Source organism: Diabrotica undecimpunctata, chromosome 3 (genome assembly GCF_040954645.1).
Source record: "Diabrotica undecimpunctata isolate CICGRU chromosome 3, icDiaUnde3, whole genome shotgun sequence".
NCBI classification, from domain to species: Eukaryota; Metazoa; Arthropoda; class Insecta; order Coleoptera; family Chrysomelidae; genus Diabrotica; species Diabrotica undecimpunctata.
In genome coordinates this window covers 152,042,430-152,065,549 of record NC_092805.1, presented here as the reverse complement: position 1 = coordinate 152,065,549, position 23,120 = coordinate 152,042,430, and the positions used below count along the sequence as shown (strand labels likewise).

At 34.3% G+C, this 23,120-nt stretch overlaps 1 protein-coding gene across 1 annotated transcript in view; it reads right to left on the bottom strand.

Annotated features, from left to right (window-relative positions):
* Nucleotides 1-8,160, bottom strand: part of org-1 (T-box transcription factor 1) — a 75,588-nt gene extending 67,428 nt beyond the window's left edge. The window contains exon 1 of the mRNA XM_072527185.1: nt 7,864-8,160. The gene's annotated coding sequence lies outside the window, so the exon portion shown is untranslated. The remainder of the gene's footprint in view (nt 1-7,863) is intronic.
* Between the last annotated feature and the right edge of the window lie 14,960 nt (nt 8,161-23,120).

Below are 23,120 nucleotides of genomic sequence, written 5' to 3'. Positions count from 1 at the left end.
GGTTTTCAACCTTTCTGATTACAAATTTAATGTCAAAATTAAAAAATTTAAAATGGCCGATCCAATATTGCAAATCAAATTTTATATATTTCAGATTATTTTGACATAAATAGGCACTGTCAAGTTTTTGACCTCGTTGATTACGGATTTGATGTCAAAGTTGAAAAATCCAAAATGGCGAATTCAATATGCTGGTCCAAAATTTTAGAAAATTTAAATTAATTGGACATAAATCGGTATTGGAAGGATTTCGACCTCGCTGAATACGAATTATATCAAAATTTGAATAATCAGTGGCAACAGCTACATTATATTTATTACCGAAAAAAACATCTCCATAAAAGTTTCAAGACTGCGGAATTATCAGTTTTTATCAAATTGAGTTTTGGCCTCCTCTAAACTATGTCTCCAACCTTGCTGGTCTCGCGCCGATCTTCTCCAGGTTCTTACGTCTAGCAAATTTTGCGCGTCAGCTGCCACTCTCATCCTCCCACCTTTTTCGTGGCCTTCCTTTTGGCCTTGCATCCTGCATTTTACTATCTAGGGCTTTTTTTGATAATCTTTTGGTCTCCATTCTCACTACATGACTAGCCCATCGAAGTCTCTAAAGTTTAACGAATTCTGAGATCGGTGCCTGTTTGAACAGTTGGTAGAGTTCATGGTTGTACCTGGATCTCCATACTACGTTTTTGTTAATAGGTATAAATATCTTCCTTAGGAGTTTTCTTTCGAAGACTTGCAGCTTTCGTTTTGTGATTTTTGTCATCATCCATGTCTCGCATCCACAACGTACTATTGGTCTGATAATAGTGTTGTAGACCCTGATTTTTGATCTCCAGTGTGTGTTTTGGAGCGGAATATGTGAGCTAGTGAAAAATAAGCTTTGCTGTCCTTCTGGAGGTTCTTCTATCCGTGTTTAATGCAACTCCCAGATATTTGAAACTTTCTACAGTTTTAATATCGTCCTCCATTTCAACTGTGCGTCTGTTTCCCATAGCTCTTGCCTGTGTTAGCTTTTTTGCCTTTTGAATATTTATTTATAATCAGGTCTCTTCTGCCTCTGTTTTTAATTGTAAATATATTTCTGTTCTGAAAGACACAATGCTAATGTCATCGGCATAGGCGGCAATCTGCTGTAGCAGCTATATTCAGCGGTCTTATCACATATTCAAGTGTCCGGTTGAACGGTGTCAGAAGTGTAGCATCGATTTGATATTCCCCAACAATATTTCAGTTAGTTGTGCTCTTATTGCTTGTTTTACCTCTTCCATTGTTAGGGGTTCTATATTTTCAGTATCTCTTCATTTTCTTGCGTCCCTAGGAGAGTTTGGAAATGGGTTTTCCAGACTGATTTTATTTCTTTTGGATCACTGGTCATCTGTGCTTCTTTATTTCTACATAGATTTGTTCAGGGTTTGTATACTTCTCTTAAATTGGGTAGATATTTATATGCTTCTGTTATATAGCTGCTTTGAAAATTTTCTTCCATTTTCTGTTACCATTTTTCGTATTTTCTTTTCTCTGTTCGGCATATTTTATCGGCCCTCCATCTTGCATCTTCGTAGCTGGCTCTGGTTCTTCTTTCCATATATTTCTTGTGTCCTTCATTTCTTTATTTTATATTATTCACAATAGAATAAACTCAATCCTCGAACAACAACTGGATAAATTTCACTTTTGGAACCACCATTCAGTATTCAGCTTTTTAAGTACGCGGTACGCCGTGTATACGCACTTAAAAAGCTATTTGTTTATTGTTTATTTTGTTTATTTATTATTATTGTTTAAAGAAGAGGAAGACCCAGAACAAGGTACCTTGATATCATCAATGAAGACATGAGTAAAATGAGATTACGTGCTTGGCGGAGGAAGGCGGTAGATAAGGACGACTGGAGAGAAATTCTTGAGAAGGCTAGAGTTGCAAAGCTAGAATGATGATGATGATTCTTTGTTCCCCATTTCTTCAGCTTCTTTGCGTTGGATTCATTTCCTCTATCATAACCATATTATCATAAATAAGTTCTTATTCATTGCCAATAGAAGAAATTCATAAAAAAAGATCCTTCTGAGCAGTTATGAATAGTTTTCGATATAATGACATACATACAATTTAACCAAAAAATATTCAAACAAGAACAACCAGATGTTTGCCGAAACATTATTAATGTTTCTGTCGGGGATTCATACAACGAGACTAGGTGGAATTAATTGTACACTTCATAGTTTAATTTTAGATTTTGAGATCAAAAATCCTTTTTATCAGCATAATTATAAAATATATCTAGTTACTGTGGTATGAAAATACGCGAAAACAACATACAAGCAAAGCAACCAGGCAATGAAAGGTTGATTACATTGGCGAGCAGCGTTTCGATAACAGTTGGATTTCAACGCACTTAATTTGTTCTTAACAGATTTTAGAAGATGTTATGCGCTGTATTGAGTATCTAATAGTGAGTGCAGTATTCTGTCATCGCTCGAGTAGGTATTTTTATTTTATCTCTTTTATAAGTTTATGGCAAGGGAGAATATATATTTTATACTCGGAGTCTTCAAATTATTTTATAGCGACTTTTACTACATTAAAATTTACAGCTACATTAGAAATATTCATCTAGTCAACGTACAACAGACACGATATTAATGAAAAATTTAATTTTTTATGAAATTTGCAAATAAAATAAAAAGTGAGATAAAACAACACTAAGAAAAATAACTACTAGAACTAATAGGTTATAAAATAAACATTGATTTAACGTCAGGCAATCAGGTTAACCCTTAAATTATATAGGGATTTTATGAAAGTGTAAAATAAACCTAAAACAAACCTAAAAGTGGTATATGAAATTGTCAACTTTGTGCGATAATACGAAAATATATATCATCTTCATTATTTTCACTGCCTTAAACTTAAAACTCCATTTCTGGATTTGTTGGCTTGTCAAGCATTTAGTTGTAATTGTTTTTTCTCCTCATTCGATGTATTCCGTCAACTTCGGTTATGCCATATCTCCATATTGCTCTTAGTCTTCCTTTTTTGTATTCTGCTTGTTTTCAGTCTCCAGATAGTTACCTCTTTTCTCCTCTCTTCTGATTAAATGTCCTACCCATCTCCATTTTGAGGCAGATAGGCAATTTTCTTCATCGTGGTTTTATAACAGACCTGGATTCGGAATCGGTTGGCTTCTGTAAAATGAGATTTTGATCAGAATAAAGTGACTGTGTGGTTCTCTCTATATTTTCTTTCCAGACTTGAATTTCCATTACATATTCGCCATTTGTCATTTCTTTTGTTTTTAATGTCTATTTTTATTTTGATCTTATTTTCTGCGTCATATTTTCCATTCTATTCGGGTTAACTCCTGGCTCAAGTTTTACTGTTAATGACTACTTACTTGACCACTTGAGTGACACTCAATTCGGATTTCGAAATGGATTGGGAACACGAGAAGCTCTTTTTGCCTTAAATGTACTAACACAACGATGCAGAGACATGGATGTAGATGTATGTATATGCATGTTTTGTTTAATAACGAAAAGCATTTGACCGTGTTAATCATCAAAAGATGATCGAAATTCTGAGAACCACTGGAATTGACGAACAAGACTTGCGAATTATCTCAGAACTATATTGGCACCAAACGGCAACAATTGAAATAGAGCACACAACATCCAAGGATATACGAATCCGATGAGGAGTGCGACAAGGTTGTGTCTTATCACCGCTATTATTTAATCTGTATTCGCTACCTATATTCAGAACAGTATTAGACGAGGTTCAAGGTGGAATCAAGATTAACGTAACCAGCATGGATAACATCAGGTACGCTGATGATACCCTCCTAATAGCAAGCAACGCACAAGAACTACAAAATATAATAAATGCGGTAGTTCGTCATAGCGAAATGTTCGATTTACATCTAAATGTTTCCAAAACTAAAATTCTAGTATTTTCAAAGATACCAACAAACATACATTTGTATGCCAAGAGACAAATAATAGAACAGGTAACTTCCATAAAATATTTGGGAGCAAATATCAATAGCCAGTGTAACCCAAAAAAAGGAATCCTATTACGAATCGAAAAAGCAAGAAAACTGAGAGCAAAACTGAAACAGAAAAAAGAATAGATGCCTTTGAATTGTATATATACAGATGGATGCTGAGAAATCCATGGATATAAAAAGTTACCAATGGTAAAGTACTTCGGCGTATGAGTAAACAAAAAGAATTACTCAGCATTATCAAAGAGAGAGAAATACAATATTTAAGTCATGTGTTAAGAGGTGAAAGATCAGTTGGAAGACGCCAGAACTCGTGGCTGAAAGATCTGTGGAGATGTTCTGACCGCTCATCCACAGAAAACTTTCGTGCAACAGTTTCCAAAGCTATTGCTTTTGGATCGCCAACCTTCGAAAAGGGACGGCGCGATAAGAAGAAAAATACTTACGTAGCGGAGACTGATTGCTTTACGTACTTAGCCACTGAGCTATGACCGCCACACATTTCTAGGTGAGAAAAATCAGGATACATAGCAACAATAATCTGCTCGTTAAATACAACGAAGAGTTTGCCAAGTACAGAGATCTGGAAATACAAATACAAAGAAAGGCTACAATGGAGAATGGAAAAGATCCAGAGATTACCTATTATTATCTGTACTACTGGTGTTATCCAGAAAAACTTCCTAGAAAACAAAACAGCTGGGTCTGAGTGAGCATATGTATAATACTATGCAAAAAGCTGCACTACTCTCAACGTCCAGAGTGGTACAAATTTTTTTTAGAAACACTCCAGCAAATCATGGTAGCTAGGGTTCGATAATACGGAAAGAGTCCCACCAGAGCTCAATGCTTTTGATACCACAGGTATCTCATCTTATCAAACAACATATCAAAGTTAAATTTATTATCAAAATGTCACCTTTTCAAGTCAAAAATATTTTTTTTTGGCAAAAATATTATCAAAAACCGAAGCAAAAACTACTCGAAGAAACGCGATTTTTCTTTTTTTGCATCATAACTTTTTCCATAAAGGTAGGTACAGATATAGACATTTCTTCAAATAAAAACTATCCTTTCTCTTTAAAATGACGTTTGATAAAAGTTTTTAGGATTAATAGTATCGGAGATACGATGAGTTTGTCACCCGCACCATTTTTGGTCCATTTTCCCTATTTTTTTCGCAAACACTGTACTATAACTTTTTTCTACGCAATTTTAGGTATATGTAATGATATATTTAATCCTACGTTTGTCGCGTTGTAAATTTAGGATACTCTGGTAGCGTTGGTCCATGAGACCGGTTTTGCTGGGTAAAAAAATCTGTAATTACTAACTATGTACAGGTTAACTTTTTTAATTTAAAAATTGTGATACTACATACTTTATTCAAGTTTTTATTTAAATTAAAAATATACTCTTACAAAAAAAACAAATAACAAATAAAATGTAAAGAACAGGCAGCTCTAAAAATGAGTAGCAAAAACATGAAAAACCATTGCTTTAGTAAACTGTAGGATAAAATTATTAGATCCTCCGAGATATAGCAAACTGATCTAGAGCATCCTTTGGATAGATAAACTATTTACTGCAGATAGTTAAACTCATCATCACAATTTTGCCCCAAGGCACTCGCTAGTTTCTAATGCGAAAGATTGCCTGTTATCTGTTACACTTCTTGATTGTGTAGTAATCTTCGAGTTGATATATCCTAACCTGGATTTAGAAATAAGACCTATTTCACATCAGCTTGAGCAGATATCCATTCCAATATTTACCAGCCAACATACGTTGGCAGAGGATACCGTCAAAATGTCATCTCACGAACTACGGGCTAATACATTTGAGGGAAGCGGCAGTAATTTTGAAGGAAATTCAACACATAATGAGCGCTTTAATCAGGACGAGCTAAATGATCCTATATATAGAAAAATATCTTTTGCCGTTTTTTCCTCAGCAAGATTAACAATTTTAAAGGACTGTTAGAAAAAATGGGTATATTAGATTACGGGAGTTTATCGACAGTTCCAAAGGAAATTTAAAGTGTGTCCTACTCTACATAATGGCAACAAATTTGGAAGTATATCAATTGGGCATTCTATAAAAATGAAAGAAAAATATAAAACAATATCACTGGTGTTAAAAAACATCCCCTATGATCAACATTAGTAGGTGATCTGTGTTGATTTCAAGATGATGAACTTTCTTCTAGGACAACAAAATATCCTTGTTTCTTATATCTTTGGGATAGCAGAGCTTAGAACCAACACTATAGTATAACAACATGGTCTTCTAGAGACGCTTGTCAAGAAGAAAGTAACTTAATTAACGAAGCATTAGTCGAACGAGAGAAAATAATATTTTCTCTATTCTAGTGTACATTTAACTAATGCTCATAAAACAGCCTTAAACAGCAAATTACCTATACTTAGTACAGATAAATTGAAAGCCGGAATATTTGATGGGTCTCAGATAAGACAACTTGTAAAAGATTTGCATTTTACAGAATCGATGACTGAAATTGAGTATAATGCATGCTCTTTTGTTAAAGTTGTGCAAAGTTTTCTTGGAAATAATAAACCGGAAATTATAGTGGAAGCCATGCTTTAAAATTTTAAGACACAGGTTTGTCATCTTCTTGTAAGCCGTGCTTGTTTTCAAACTATGGCAATCGTCGTATTAATAAGCTGATGAAATGTTTCTCGGTCGGCAGCTAGATGAAACAATTCCTCGACCGTTCGACTTGTCCATTGTCCAATGTTATGCAACCAGGACAGTTGAACAGTTGTTTTCTTCTGACCCAGCGTTTTCCTTTGATTTTGCCCTGAACGATCAACCGGAGTAAGCGATATTTAGATCCTCTCATTATATGGTCCAAGTATTGACCTCTTATTTTGAAGATGTTGATCAATTCTTATATGACGTTTGTCATATGAACATTAAAATGCATTACCTCTACAGTCACTTAGACCGTTTCCCAGAAAATCTTGGTGACCTTAGTGAGGAACAGCGATAACGATATCAAAACGATGGAGCAAAGGTATCAGGGGAGATGGAACACTCACATGATGGCCGATTACTGCTAGAGTCTTCAAAGGGACAGTCCTTTAAATTCTTTTGCAAGAAAATCGTGCATTGTACGTGACGCCAAATAACAACTTTTATGCTGCGGAGCTAGTTGGGTTAGATAAAAAGGTTTTTTAGCGGATATTTTTGATGATTTCTGTAACTATATTATTGTATAATAAATATCTTTCTTTTTGTTAGTGCCTTTTCGTTAATGGGTAGTACCACTGCTCTACATTAACCGATATGTTAAAAATGTGACCCGTTGTCGTATTTTGTGAAAAGGATCCGATGGAGAAATTCTGATTTCTTGGTGATGGCATTTTTGGTTTTAGCAGACTTTAATTACATAGACAGAGTGAAACTATTGCCGGTAGCAGATTGTGTGTTATGTGTAAATATTAGATCGACTTTAAATTTTCTTTCGAAAATTTGATTTGTTTCTGATACTTTTCGGCAAAATAAATATAACAGATATTGATATAAAAGAAACCTTTAGAACAGAAATCAAGGATGGTAAATAAAATATTTAGAATAAACGGGAAAACCAAGAAATCTAAATTAAAAATTGTTGTGTAGAAAATTTTAAATCTTGTCCCATACATAGACATACTGGTTCAGCACCGAGGATCTGATATACTGACGAAACTAACTTTCCAACTTTAGTGGAAACTTCCAACAGGAATTTATACTTCCGTTAACAATATCTTTTCAAGTACTTATAAATAATATTTCTTTTAAGGCTGTACGAAAATTGGTATCTATTTATAGGTACCCAAAATGTTATCGAACTTACCTTTTGTTGAAATTATTTGTTACACAAAAAAAGTCAAAACAAAAACAAATACATCAAACAGTTACTTAGTCCACGCGCACAAATAAATAATAGTTTAATAAATAGTTCCGAAACCAAACTAATATCTTTGTTGACAAGGACCTTTCAGCATCCTATTTCCAAATTTTTATATCATTTAACATACACCGAAAACAAAATCGCACTTTTCACGGCCAACTACACTCTAATGAAGATCGTTGATAGACTGAATCTTTGAATTTTCACACATGTTGTCAACGTAAGCCATGACAATTTTGGAGCTTTTTACTCCCTCCTCCACTGTGTCGCTTGATGTGGCTGAGACACTTTGGGCGGAGCTTAGCGGTTTCAGCGCTCTACGGTACACTCCATGAGATAAATTTTATTTCAGGATACTGTATATACTTATAAACTGAAAACTAAAGCTCCTTTCAGGAAAGCTTCTTTAAAATCCAACTTTTGGTGGTGTATGAACGTGCTATAATTATGTTAAAAATTTTATGTTTTTTGAATTCTTTAAATATTAACCTTTCAGTGCTAACGCGAATTATTTAGACGTTTAAACATAAACGCTAGCGTACGTCTCTGGGACTGTATACCCATATACCTACATGCCCTATTAGTACTATAAATTTTAAAAATTATGTTTACAAAAATAATTCCTTAAAAAACCAGCAACTATTCTAAAAGATAAAAAAACCTAAGATATTACTATAAACAATAAATTGGCTTAATTATTTTTAAACTAAAGATAAATTTACCCACTTATATTAACCACACTTAGACAACACGAGGTAACTTTAAAATTAAAAAGAGTTAATATTTTTCGGGTATTTCACACGATGTGTTATAAGCAGCACATTATTACACATACACGAGTAACAACTGTACTTTGTTTTTCGACTTTTCTGGCTTCCATAGTAAAAACAACGACCATGAGGTTTTCCAATATTTTGCATATTCAACGTAATATCATTTTGTTTCTTTGATCAGTATTTGTTTTTACGATTGGTAGGTTGCTAACAATGCCAATCACCCTCCACATTTTATCCGGGCTTAAGACCGGCTGTGGTAACCGCAGAGCTACTCAATCCATCCCGCAAGGGTGTGTCCATCAAGAAACGAAAGGCACAATTTACAAAACAGTCATCAGACCAATAATGGCATACGCGGCAGAAACAAGACCTGACACAGAGAGGACAAAAAGGATGTTAGAAATAGTAGAGATGAAAACACTTGGCAAAATTGATGGTAAGACACTATGGGACAGAGCTAGAAGTACAGATATGTAGATGCAAGGTGGAGAACATCAAGAACTGCGTAAGAAATAGAAGAGTAGAATGGAACGATCATATAAGCCGAATGACAACAAAGAGAGTAGTAAAGATGGCAATAGAAAGACGATCAGTAGGAAGACCACGAAAACGATGGAACGACAACTTACTGGAGGCACATAAAAAAACATACAGAGTCATGTCTATATAAAAAGAAGAAGAAGAAGAACGTAATATTAAAACATTTCTCTGAGTCGCATACTTATCATCCTTGGTATGTTTGTTGCTATTACTCTACATCTTGCATGGGGTTTAAGCAATTTCAAACCCATTGTCTCTAAAAATGTTCCAAGTGCGGCGTTAGGCCGTCCGAGCAGAATGACACTTGTGTATTGTAACAAACAAAATATAAACAATGTTTGTATTTTGAGAACGATTTCCGAAGTGGAAATTGAAACATCAATAAACGTACTTTAACCTTTAATTGTGGCTTATTCCCATTTAAATAGTAATTACTTTAGCGATATTTAATATTGTATAAAAAAGCACCATGGACCAGCGATTAGTCGATCTCGCACAATTAAAGCTTTCACCCATCTTACCAATACTGTCCACTTCTCCTTTGGTGGTATTGTAATAAATTATTATGTTAGGCTTACCAGTCTGTAGATCTAACATATTATCTTCATAATGCATTGTTGACATAGCAGGAGCATGACTTTTTTCGGTTTTGGAATATACGAAACAATAGTAGGTACATTTGTCTTGAAATGCAAACATACTTGTAGAAGTAGGCCTATTTAAAGGCGCGGTAAACTCCGAAGGCAATTCTGCCTATTTCAAGAGTTCCAAGTAAGCTAATGATTGGCCAATAATGTATCAGCTAGCTGCTTACTGGTAAAAAAATTATTACAAAAAAACATTCATTTCTATAGGTACCCTAGAAATGTGTACATAAACGTATTACTAAATCTCAAGTCTTTGTGGTTTGCTAGTAGGGTTCCTGTGGTTGTTTACTAACATAAGTTTCTAAATTTAAGGTATTAGACTACAAGCTCATGGGACATTTTTAATGGGTCATTGGATCCAGCATGAATCACATTAATCAAACAGCTAAGATTAATACTATTACATTAATTAATATTAAACTCAACAATCTTCCGGGTTGAACCGCGTCGATTCGATGCCTTCTTGAGGGCTTCCGAGATCTCAGTCTCCCGAGCCCCTAGACACTACTACACTGAACACTAATCAATGCATTGCTGGCGCTGAGAATAGGAGACGGGTCATTTATACCGTCCATGGTGACATGGCTTTTGTGGAGGTTGGCGTGGGGGCCAGCGTTGGGATTGGCATGTTGATTGGCGCGGGGGTTGGTCATTTATTTCTGGCAGTAGGATTTTAATTGACTGGTGGAGCAGACGGTGTTTTCTTTATGATATCTGTGGCTTCTCGGATAATTCTTGGTTTATAAAAGCAGATGGAGGCTATGGTTCTGGAGTTTTTAAAATCAATTTTGTGACCTGTATGAAGATGGTGTTGACCTAGAGCTGAAATTGAGTCGGAATTGCGAACAGAAATGGAATGTTCATAAATTCTATTTTGGATTCTACGATTTGTTTGGCCTATATAGGATCGGATGCAGTCTGCATAAGGAATTTCATAAACTCCTTGTTGTTCTTCTTTCTTTTTAATTACTGTTCGGATGTAATAGTGAACATTATTCCATCCCCCCTACTTACTTCCCGTCTTCTTCAAAATTATCTCTCTCACAGTCGCAGGAGTCATACCTATTTCTCTATACACTCTGTTTCTCTCCACTGTACATCTATTACACTCCAGCATTGTATGAGTGACAGTGTCGGAATATTCGCAGTATCTGTATATATGTCTTTCTGAACATAAGAAAATACGCCCTAAAACAGACAATCTACCCAGTTCCTTAGGCTCGGAATCAGCATCTTGGTCCACTGGGTAACATCTTCCGTGTTGATCCACTCTTCTTGTCATCTTTCCATTGATCTTTCCCTTTCTTCTTTTTTATGGCTATTGTCAAATGCTCACTTCTCTCATTGAGATGTCTCCTTTCTACTGATACCACTTGCAGAGGAACACAACCCGTGATAGGTCACAAGGCCGCCGCACATGCAGTCCTATAGGCGCAAGCTACTCGCAATAGACTCGTTTTTCCTGTGACTAATGGATTTTCCTTTTCAACATTTATATTACAACAAAAAAAAATGTCACTCGTTTAGCTAATTCTTTCCAGCACATGTATCACTCTTGAGGGTAACCTTTTTGTTTGGCAATACCAAATAGTAGATAGTAATTGCCAAGTGAGGTTTCGTAGGAATTTAAAATATCTTTAGCTTTATTGTCCTTATTAACTGATATCAATTTAATTTTCCAATCTTCGACACTTAATTCGTCTACGCCAGCAGACTCATCACAAAGTGTTTTGAAATTTATATCTTTGTTTTTGCAGAATCTTTACATTCATCCATTTGAAGAAGAAATTGGAGGGTTAGAGGAGGGCTATTGAAGAGGGAGGACCTAATGTTAGGAGGTTGAAAACGGAGTTTATGTGGCTGGGAGGAAGAGTAATGGTTCACATAACGGAAAATGAGAACACTAGATCGAGAAATAACTCACAGCCCATAGCAGGATACAGGCTTAGTTTTTTTAACTGGAATCTTTAGCCTGCAATCTTTTGACTATCACCTTCTTCTTCTTCTACTTCCTGGAGATCTTTCGATCTGTTTAACACTGAAGCTGCCTCAGGTTAATTTCTTGGGAGGTAGATTGCCAACTACGCCTCCATCTTTTAGGTAGTCTTCCGGGGGGTCTTGAACCGGGCTGGTTGTTTTCTAGGACAATTTTTGGAAGTCTATTCTCATCCATTCGTCTTACATAATTGTACCACATCTTCTTATGCTGCCTTCCCCATCTTACAATATCTTGAATTTTGCACTGCTCTCTGACTGTATTTCTCACCCTGTCTCTTCTTACTTCTTGTTTTGCCCAATATTGTTCTTAGGCAACCCTTCGCATCTGTTTCGCTTTATATCCAATCTTGAATTTACCCATATGTGCATTCAAATTAAAATCACCATCATCATCATTCTGGCTTTACAACCCAGCGTGGCTCATAGCCTCCTCAAGAATTTTTCTCCAGTCGTCCCTATTCATGGCCCCTTTCTTCGCCAAGCACGTATTCCCACGTCTTAATTGATGTTATCAAGAAAACTCGTTCTGGATCTTCCTCTTCTTCTCTGACCAATGGTTTATTAATGAGCGTATTTCTAAGCTGGCGTAATCCGCATTACATGCCCTATCTATCTCAGACGTCCTATCTTAATATGTTTTACGATATCAGGTTCCTGGTATATTCTATAATGTTCGAAGTTGTATGGTCTTCTCCACACTCCACTGTCATTCACTGCTTTATAGATTCGACTTAGTACTTTTCTTTCGAAACATCCTAACATGTTTTCATTATTTTTTGTTAGAGTCCAGGTCTCTGCACTATATGTTAGGACTGGGCGTATTATTGTTTTGTAGAGTTTTATTTTTATATTTCTCAATATAATTGTGATCATTAAAATCACCTCCTATTAGGAATCTCCACTCTGAAAGAATATCACTCAGTTGCATCCTAATTGATCATAGACAGCTTTTCTTTCATTCTCACCCAGAGCAACTTAAGGTGCATACAAACAAACACAACATTCAACACTCTTATCAAATCCAAATCTCGATGATATCACATACCGAAATTATACAAAAAACTGTAGTACGAAAGAACAGAAAACAGAGAAAATGTGAATTGATCCCTGCGCAATTGCGGATATCGGATCAGAAGATTCCATATATTAAATCATAATGTAAGCCCTTTTGTTTTGTTATAATCATACTCTACTTATTGTTCCGCAATATTTGTGAGTGTGCTGCCAAAAAATTCGAACATTCAGAAGTAGGTCAGTAGTAGCATACTTCAAAGTATAATAAATATAATATAATTAGAAATCCGCTTTTCGTTTACGCTGACTCAAAATAAAATAAATCCGTCAACTGGTGAATATTGAAATAATTCAAAATTCCCATGACCATCTGTTCTGACTGGGGCTGTACAGGGCGGAGCGTTCTTTTTAGCACCTCCTCGAAGTATTTTTGTTTGAGGATCAGTTGACTTTGTGCGAGTTTCATAAATCAAAAGTGTATTTATACCTAAATAAAATGTAGTAAATCTAATTCTTCAAAAAACCACTTAACAAAAGACTTTTAGGAGTAATAAAACACAAAATATGATTTAAATGAAAAAAATATTTAAAACACGATTTATTAATTGGGGTAACAGACAAGTTATTATATACATTGTTAAACAAAACATGTTAAACATGTAACATGTTTAACATGTTAAACATGTTAAAAACAAAACGTGGCTTCAAAGTATTTTTTGCTAGTTGCCTTTGAGGAAAAAAATAGACAATAGGAAAATAAAATTACAACACAATTATGAATTACAAAGCAAATGTTATATTAAAAAACAAACCAATCAAATATTAAAAGTAAAAATTTTCAATAAACATAAATATACCATATACAATGATTAGAATAAAAATCTCAAACATCCATCAAATCATAAATCCACAATTATCAATACAAATTAATTAAGCTTATATGCAAATCTAAAATTTCTTAATTTTAGTGACTCCCGATAAATTATCATGTATTATAATTCTTATTAAAACCAACAAAAAAACGAATAACTCTAATTTAAATAGGTGGTCGTGATTGAAAGTCTCTGTTTCTAAAAATGATGAAACTAACCTTTTGTTCCCAAAATTGATAACTTCACCTCTCTCTCCTTTAATTGTACCTTGTCCACCTTGCTCGTACCTTTCAGTTTCTCCAGAATACTCCTGCTACACTCCTCTGCTCCAAATCTTTACTACATCAATAAACTCCTCCTCTCCAGACACAAGGATATCTCAACTAATCGACTTGGTCCAGTATAAAACTATACATCTGTTTATTACTTACAGCATGTCAGTTATTTCTTCTGTCTGCTACCACAGTTGGAACTCTTTCCACCAAACACAAATACAACTTTTCACAATCTAGACTTTTTAAAAAATCCTTCCATCTCCATCCTCTTTTTCCTTGAACCAATCAGAATGTATCTCCATCCAAACAAACTTTACTTTCTTCAAAGAAAAAAAGCTAACTTTCTCCTATCCAATAATCCGTCGGTCATCTAATAAACATTTTCAATTTCTAGAGACAAAAAGGAAAATTACCTCTCACAAACTATTTACAAACCTACCCTATTGTATAATTCTTGGTAATCCATACAATAGAAAGTTTAAGGTAGAACTGTTTACAAAAATGTCTATTTAAAACTAAACCGTTAGAAAAACCAATATATTGTCTTCTTATTTTCTGGGAATGTCTTTGAACGCATAAAATTCACTTTCCGAAAAAAAAACACTTCTCTAAAATACAATAGGTGACATAGAGTTTATAAGAAATACAGATGTTAAAAGTTTATAACTTACAACTCAATATGTAGTATATTATCGATGTTCTTATATAAGAACATCTTATTTATATAACATGTTTATGTGTGTTATTATGTTATGTTATTTATATAACATGTTTATGTGTGTTTTGTTCTTGTCCAATATTTTGCAAATATTGAATTAATTCCGTATCGCTTTTTTGTAATATATTCGTTATATCAATAACAGAATGCACTTCCATTTTTCAGGAATAGAACCAGAACATAAACTAAACTTATTTTAATAATTTATAAATTTCATGAAGACATATTTTTTGATTTCTTTAATTACAATTTGGTATGCTCCCTCTACAGTTCTATTTTTTAAATGGTCAGATTCACTTGTCTTATGAATCTCTTTGTCTAATTCCTCACCATCTAGCACTACTAAAAGAGTAACATCGAGGTCGTCCATGGTCTGAGTTTACACATTTCATTGCCGTAATAAAGAACCCTGATTTTTTCACCTCAATCTGATGTCATTAATCGCATTATTACGGTCGCAATTGCCGGTACCGCTTTCGAGGAAACTGTTTTGTTATAACAATATCGGAGATATTGAGCAAAAATGGTTCTTCTTTAAATTCAAGATGGCGGCTAAAACGACAACGGAATTCAGTCGCCATCTTGAATTTCAGTCGCCATCATTCAATTTTAAATTAATACTACTATTGATCCCCCCTCAAGTAGAATAACAAAATTTGGGGTAGCACGTCAACCAAGGTCAAATGACATACCGACTGGACTAGTATTTTAATTTTAAAAATGTTTTGAGTCAAGCCCTCTCAAGTGTCGAGTGTTTATGCAATGATTAAGCCATGATTTTTATCCCCACAAAAACAGTCTAATATTCAAGTATTTGTAAATCGTTTAGATTTATAAGTTGCATGTAAATATTTTATTTCTTATCAGATTTTAAATAAAATTTTTTTATATATCGTTATAGAAGTGGTGTTTACTTAAAGAGTAAATTTCTTTTAAATCATTTTTCTACAACTTTTATTCTATTTTTAAACTGGTATTGTTTAAAGCATTCAAATGTTAGGTTCTAACAATAGAGTTCTCACGACCTGACTTCATTAAAATCGATTTAACAGATTTCGCATAATAGTTTTGCAATCTAAATTTTTTTTTAATTGAATTTTTTTATAATCTTGCACAACAAAAACTACACAATATAGAAACTTGTCAATTTTTTTAGTTATAAAAACGTACTTAACCTTTCTAACATACTTCATAGAATTGCAATTGGATTTTTTGGTCGGTTTCAGAAATGTTTTAAAATTATAAAAAATTTTTTGGCTTATAAACAAATAGAATATCTCAGTGACTATTCTTCTTCTTCTTCAGCCTTCATTCATCCATTGTTGGACATAGGCCTCCTCCAATTGTTTCCACGCTTCCCTATCTTTTGCAATTCTCATCCATTGCTTTCCAGCTACAGCTGTTATATCGTCTATCCATCTCTTTTTGGGTCTTCCCACGCTTCTTTTTGTTTCTCGAGGTCTCCAGAATGTCACTTTATGAGACCATCTGTTGGTGTCTTGTCTTGCTACATGTGCTACCCATTGCCATCTCAATGTCGCTATTTTTTCCATGATGTCGGTTACTTTAGTTCTTCGACGTATTTCGGTGTTAGGAATTTTGTCTCTGAGGCTTATATTTAACATGGCCCTCTCCATGGCCCGTTGAGTTACTCTTAATTGTTCTGCCATTTTTCTTGTTATTGCCATAGTTTCCAATCCATAAGTTGCAACTGGTAGTATACAAGTGTCATAGGTTTTTCGTTTTAAGTGTATTGGGATTTTTCTGTCTTTTAAAATGAAGCTCAACTTCCCAGTGACTATTAGCTTAAATTAAATTCAGCGTTGGAGAAGACTCGGCAGGACATTTCTTGTAAAAAAAAAGTGAATTAGATACGAGCAGCAGTTCTTGAGATACAATCGGTCAAATTTGACCAGCAATTGCGACGAAGTTACAAACAATGGGATGATAAACCTTAAACTATTACCTTTTTCTTTTGGAGCCCTTTCTCGATAAAAATTGTCATATCTTTAAGATATTTATAACATATATTATTAATAATAAAAACCATCGGTATTACGTGTTAAAATACCAAAAAAATTAGGTTGAAGCAAATTAAAATTCAAATATCAAAATCGGTATACGTAAAAAAATGTATTTTCTTGGCTTACAATGAAGAAATTTTCTTTATTTTCCAGTTCTTAATACGAAGTAACTCGAGTGGAGCCATCTAAAAAAATCATTACCAAACGTCGGAGATGCTTTAATTTATTTATATTCGAGTCGTCAGAGATAAGATAAGCTGCATTGTTCTGAAAATGTTAATTTTGGGACCCCAAAAAAAATGCAAAAAAGTTTACTATTCCTACCTCAGTTTCCTCCAAAAACCACCTACCCTACTACTACTACCGGTTCACAGCGTTCTCCGACGACTTCCGACTCCTAATCGCCATTCTTCTCTATTTAACCATAGGCCTGGAGGGATTTCTCTTTCCTCTAGTTCTTTTTCAATTCCCTCTCTCCAGCTTCTTCTCGGCCTTCCTCTTTTTCTTCTTCCTTGTGGTGTCCACGTCAAAATCTGTTTCGGAATCCTGTCATCTGGCATTCTCTGTACATGGCCGTACTATATTAACTGTTTTGTTTTTATATCATCAACTATTGTATGCTTGACTCCCATAATTTCTCGTATTCTATCATTTGGTATCCGATCTCTTCTTGATTTGCCTGCTGCTCTTCTCCAAAAGTTCATTTCTGTTTGGCCAAACTTCACTGCCATATGTGATTACACTTTTGAGTATGGTGTTGTATATGAGTTGTTTGTTCGCTTTAGATATTGTTTGGTCCCACAGAATGCCGTTCATCATGGATATGGCTTTTCTACCCTGTATGTTTCTGTCTTTTATAGCAGCATCGAGTGTTCCATCTTGAGTTATCTTCATACCCAGGTACTTGTATTCATCACAGTGTCTAATTTCTACCAGATCGTCTAATATAATGGACAGCTTTGTCCCTCCAATACACATGGTTTCAGTTTTCTTAATGTTGACTTCGAGACCCCATTTGTTATACTCTTGTATTTGGTATATATATATATATATATATATATATATATATATATATATATATATATATAGATATATATACTCTGCAATCAGTATTTGATCATCAGCGAAACATAAGGTGTACAGTGTAGTCTCGTCGTTGAGAGGGATTCCCATGCCATTACATTTTCTTTTCCACAGCTTGAGTGCTTGTTCCAGATAAATTTTGAAAAGGGTAGGCGAAATACAGCAACACTGCTTTAGTCCTTTCGTGACCTTAAATCCCTCAGATATCCTTGATCCAGTTTTAATTTTTGCAGTCGTTCCATTATACAGACTTTGGACGGCTTTGATAAGATCATGCTTAATGTTGGTTTGCTGTAGGGTTGACCATAGTTTACTGAGGGGTACACTGTCATATGCTTTTTTAAGTCTATGTACACCCATACATCCTACTTATTGTGCTGTTTACCGCAATTCCTCTATAATTTTCATACTGATCCTTGCTGCCCTTTTTGTGAATAGTTGACATGATAGATAATTTCCATTCTTTTGGTAATTCGGCCCCATTCAAGCAGTCTTGAAACTTAACTGTTCCTGGAGTTTGTCTGTGCCGGCTTTCACTAATTCTGCAGGGATGTCACCAGAACCGGGGGATTTTCCATTTTTCAGGGATTTGGTTATTTCTTCCATCTCTAATTTACTTATTTGTAATGGTGATAAATTTATACGTATACCTATCATGTTGTCTTCCATGTTAGTAAATGCTGGTCTTTGTTCTGTTATTATATCACCTTTGTTAAGGTGATATCTCATTAAACACATGCGAATTTTGAATAAAGTAGAAGATTCTACACCAATTCTGTATTACCAATTCTGTACAACAAGAGTTGTAGAGGAGTCATCAACAAGGCCAGTTCTTTGACTCTTTTAAGACCAACTGAATCTTTTCTATTACACTTATTCTTTATTATTTTCCGTTATTCATTTTTCTATGTCCTTGATTACAACATATCGGATTTATCTTGATGTATTTCTATCTCAATCTTTCTTCGAATGAGTTTCTTCAGTTAATTTTTATTAATTGTATTACTTAAAAAGGATATAATTATTGTTTTTTGTACTGTATCCTAATTTTTATGAATATTACTTCGAGCACCAAGTGAAAGAATGCTATATAATTCCTGGTGTCATCTTCAGTGTCATCTTTTATTCGGTACCCTTAATTCTCACAGTATTTCATACATTTATTTGCTCTATTTTTATATAAACTGCTTATCTGGCAAGTGCTGGGTATATTGAGTAGCCCAGTATTTATCAGTGCCGGTCCTATAAAGAGGGCAGCCAATAAAGGAGGAGGTTTGTGCGACAGGCTAGTAACCTATCCCCGGAAAAAACCATTACTACGAAACTCGCAAACAAGCCTCGAAATGGACGGATATTAAGGCAACGAGATTGGCAACGGAACATGAATTTTTCTTTTGGAAGTTGGAACGTTAGAACTTTGAATAGGCCCAGAGCGGGCCCGAATTGGGCCTCTGCTCAGTAACTCAGAAACAATTGATTTCTGAGTCTTGGCGCACTGATAACTTTTGATCAGCATGAACAAAGCGACCTCTTCAAAGTTTCAGTCAGTTTAACTGAAACCACTTTTATATAAGAAAAGTCCTTTATCCTTAAAGGGGATGTGATCAAAAAAATAACACACTAAAGAAACTAAACAAACTTGGAAAACATATTATTACAATTTATAAATATTTCGTTTTCCGATAGTTCACTATCTTTTCGGCAATAAAGTACCTATTTATGTAGGTTACAAATTAGAGTATCTACATCTAAAACACGTCTTAGCATTTTCAGTAAATGGCACGAAGAAATTTTCCCAAAATAACAATTCGAATTAACAATATAAGGTGTTAACGCCAATTTCCTAGTTATTAAATTGAATTCATATATTCCCTAGGTCGTTTTAGTTGTCAATTGCTGCGTCCCATCTTAACCATCAACCTAAATATTGCTTTTTAGTTGGTCAGTTGAAGCGTTGCTTAGGTACTTAATCCGAAACCCGGTAAGTTCACCGAAAAGACTCTACAGTATAATTTCACTATTTGAGAGAGTGAGTCATCGTTTAAAGACCCAGAAATGCGGAACGCTGTTTGGAAATCCAGTGACGTACACTTACTTTTATTTTAACGTTAATTATATTTTATTTTTCAAATATTAATGTTCGAAATAGGCCACAATATATTTATTTACAAGTTTTTACTGACGTTTCGATCTCTATATCCAAAGACCGCTTTCAAAGATATAAATGATAGTTATATTTATTTTATTTGTTTATTATTATATATTTTTATAATATTATATTATTTATTTTCTTTTTTTTTCTATCTTTAAAAACGCAATAGAGATCGAAACGTCAATGTATTAAACATGTAAATAGATATATTGTGGCTTATGTCCAACCTTCTCCCTAAAAATACAGAATGCCACAAACAAGCAGCTATAGAAAAATAAATATATCTGTCATTTGTATGTTTGAAAACGGTCTCTTTATAGAGATCGAAACGTCCGTAAATTAAACATTTGAATAAATATATTGTGGCTTATTCCCAACATCATTTCTAAAAATACAGAACGACAAGCGAAAAGCCATAGAAAATAAATAGTACTATCATTTGTATAATTGAAAACGGTCTCTGGATATAGAGATCGAAACGTCAATAAATAAACATATGAATAAATATTTTGTGGCTCATTCCCTACATTCCCCTAAAAATACAGAATGCCAGAAACAAAAAGATATAAAAAAGAAGTAATTTTGCAGAAAGTTTACTGATACCAACCGGCTGTCGCGGAAGTTACGCTAAAACGTCTTTTGACGTGACCCGTCCTTAAAGAGTTACACATCATCATCAGTGGTGCTACAGCTCTAGTTGAGCCTTGACCTTCCCCAGTCTATTTCGCCAGTCGTTTCTGTTCATCGCCAACCGTTGCCAATTTGCCGCGCCGATTTTCCTTGCGTCCTCGTCCACACCGTCCCTCCATCTCAGTCGTGGTCTGCCTCTACTCCTATTTCCCACTGGGACCGATAATAGAGTTCGTCTGGGTGGGTAATTTTCATTTGCTCTTGACAATTAAAGAGTTACACAATGAAATTTTTTTAAAACAAATTTTAAGACAGTTTCCACGCCACCCCAGAGGTATGTCTTGTGGCGCGATACTTTTTTTAAATGGGTGTTCGCCAAGAGCCATATTGTCTTATTAAATAAAATGAACAAAACACTTAAACAGTATAAAACAAAACAAACTACTATGTTCTCGTTTTTTTTTTGTTTTTGGTTTTTTATGCTGATGTTCTTATTAAACTATTAGAAAATATTATTCGCTGTCGAAACCTGAAGATGCAGTGCTGCTATCGCTGTCATTATCTTCACCACCTGGTGTAATTATAATTGGCTCTAGTAAAACTTTTATATAAGTGTCAAGTTCCCACATACGATGTTTTTCTTTAATTATGTGGCCTATACATTTAGCCCATTTCTCTGGAGTTACATGGAGGATTGCTTGAATCAAAAGTTTCTTAATTTCGTTTAATTTGAACGTTTTGTTATTGCGTGCTACTTCTCCTTTCACTTGCTCCCAGATAAGTTCAATGGGATTAAGTTCGCAATGATAAGGTGGTAGACGCAGAACTTTGACACCATAATCTTTTGCAGTTTCATCTACAGCATATTTAAGATATTCAATTTTCCTTAACCGTGCAATGTCAAGGAGCTAAATTTTGAGCATTGATTCTTCGTATGCAATCTTCTTTTCTGTAAGCCATTGTTGAATCCTCCCTTTCAATTTCTTTAATAATCACCTGTTTTTTTCGACTCAAATTGAAGAAAACCATCATCAAGAAACCCTGTATCACTTCCTATATGGGTGACGATTAAACGCCGTCCCTTTCCTGATGGAGCTTTCAATCCTGTATATCATCCTTCTATAAATTCTTCGCGTTTACTTTTGATATTTAAATCTTGCCAAACTTTTCCAACTGTATGACCTTTTCCAACCTTGGTTAATCCAGGTTTCATCCAAATAATATATTTTGCATCTAGTGCTGCGAATTTTTCGTATTTCTTCTAAATATTTTCTTCTCCACAGAATAATTTCATTTTTTTCTAATAGCATACTTTTTCTGTTGCGTTTTACGTATCGAAAGTTCATTTCGTGCATGGTCCTGATTAAGACCCTACGAGATATCTTGGGTAAAGAGTCATCATTTTCGAGCTCTTGAGAAATTTTTTTCAGTGTTGGAATTTCACTCCGAAAATAAAATGAATGAATTTTTCGACGTATAATATTCCTTGTCTCGTCATCCAAAACAATGCTTTTCCTACCTCTAGTTTTACCTTTTTCTTGCTTTTTATTTTCCGATGTATTTTTAAGTACACGATAAATACAGCTAACGGATACTTTTGTTAAACTGCTACAAATGTCGACCGCTTGGCTAACGTTTAATGCCATTTTTCTGCCGACAATTCCTTCATAAACGTTTCGTATCATTACCTTCTCTTCGGACGTTAACATTTTCCGTCTCTTTTGCGGCTTTTCATTCTTGGAATCAACATCAGAATTTTGCTGTCTTCTCTTGGAACAACTCGGTTTTTCGTCCATTGTATTTCAATAATCTGGATATATACTATATATACAATAATTTCAAAGAATATAACTAAATATTTACTATAAAACGACAAGCTATAACACACTCTTATTATCCATAACACGTTTTATCAATACTACAATACAGTATTGATAAAACAGTATTGACAACAATAAGTTTACAAACTTATCACATAAAATATACTCACAAAAACACATGCACTATTTACCCATAGAAACACCAATGTTTTCTTCGTTCATTTATTCGGCAAAAAATAATAAAAACTAGTTTTACTGCATGTCTGGATCCGCATTGTAAAACCGAGTTCCCTCGCTAATTCCAACATTGCCAAACGATTGAAAAATAATGTTTTAAAATATCGATTTTTATTTTATAAATTTAAATACGTAACGAAACGGAACATATAAATAAAATTTATTTTATTACAATTTTGTGGTTAATTTTTACTATTGAAAAAATCATGTTTTTTGGTATTTTTATGACGGTAATAATCGCTGCGTGGAAGAATACAGGTTTTGTATGACCATAATTACTACTTGTGAACAAAATTTGGCTACACTGTACGACAACTCCTGGTCAGTTTTTCTATAGAGAAGCACAAATAAATATACTACTTTATATATTCTGTAATTTCTTATGAGGAAACGCAAATTGCAATCGAGAAAACA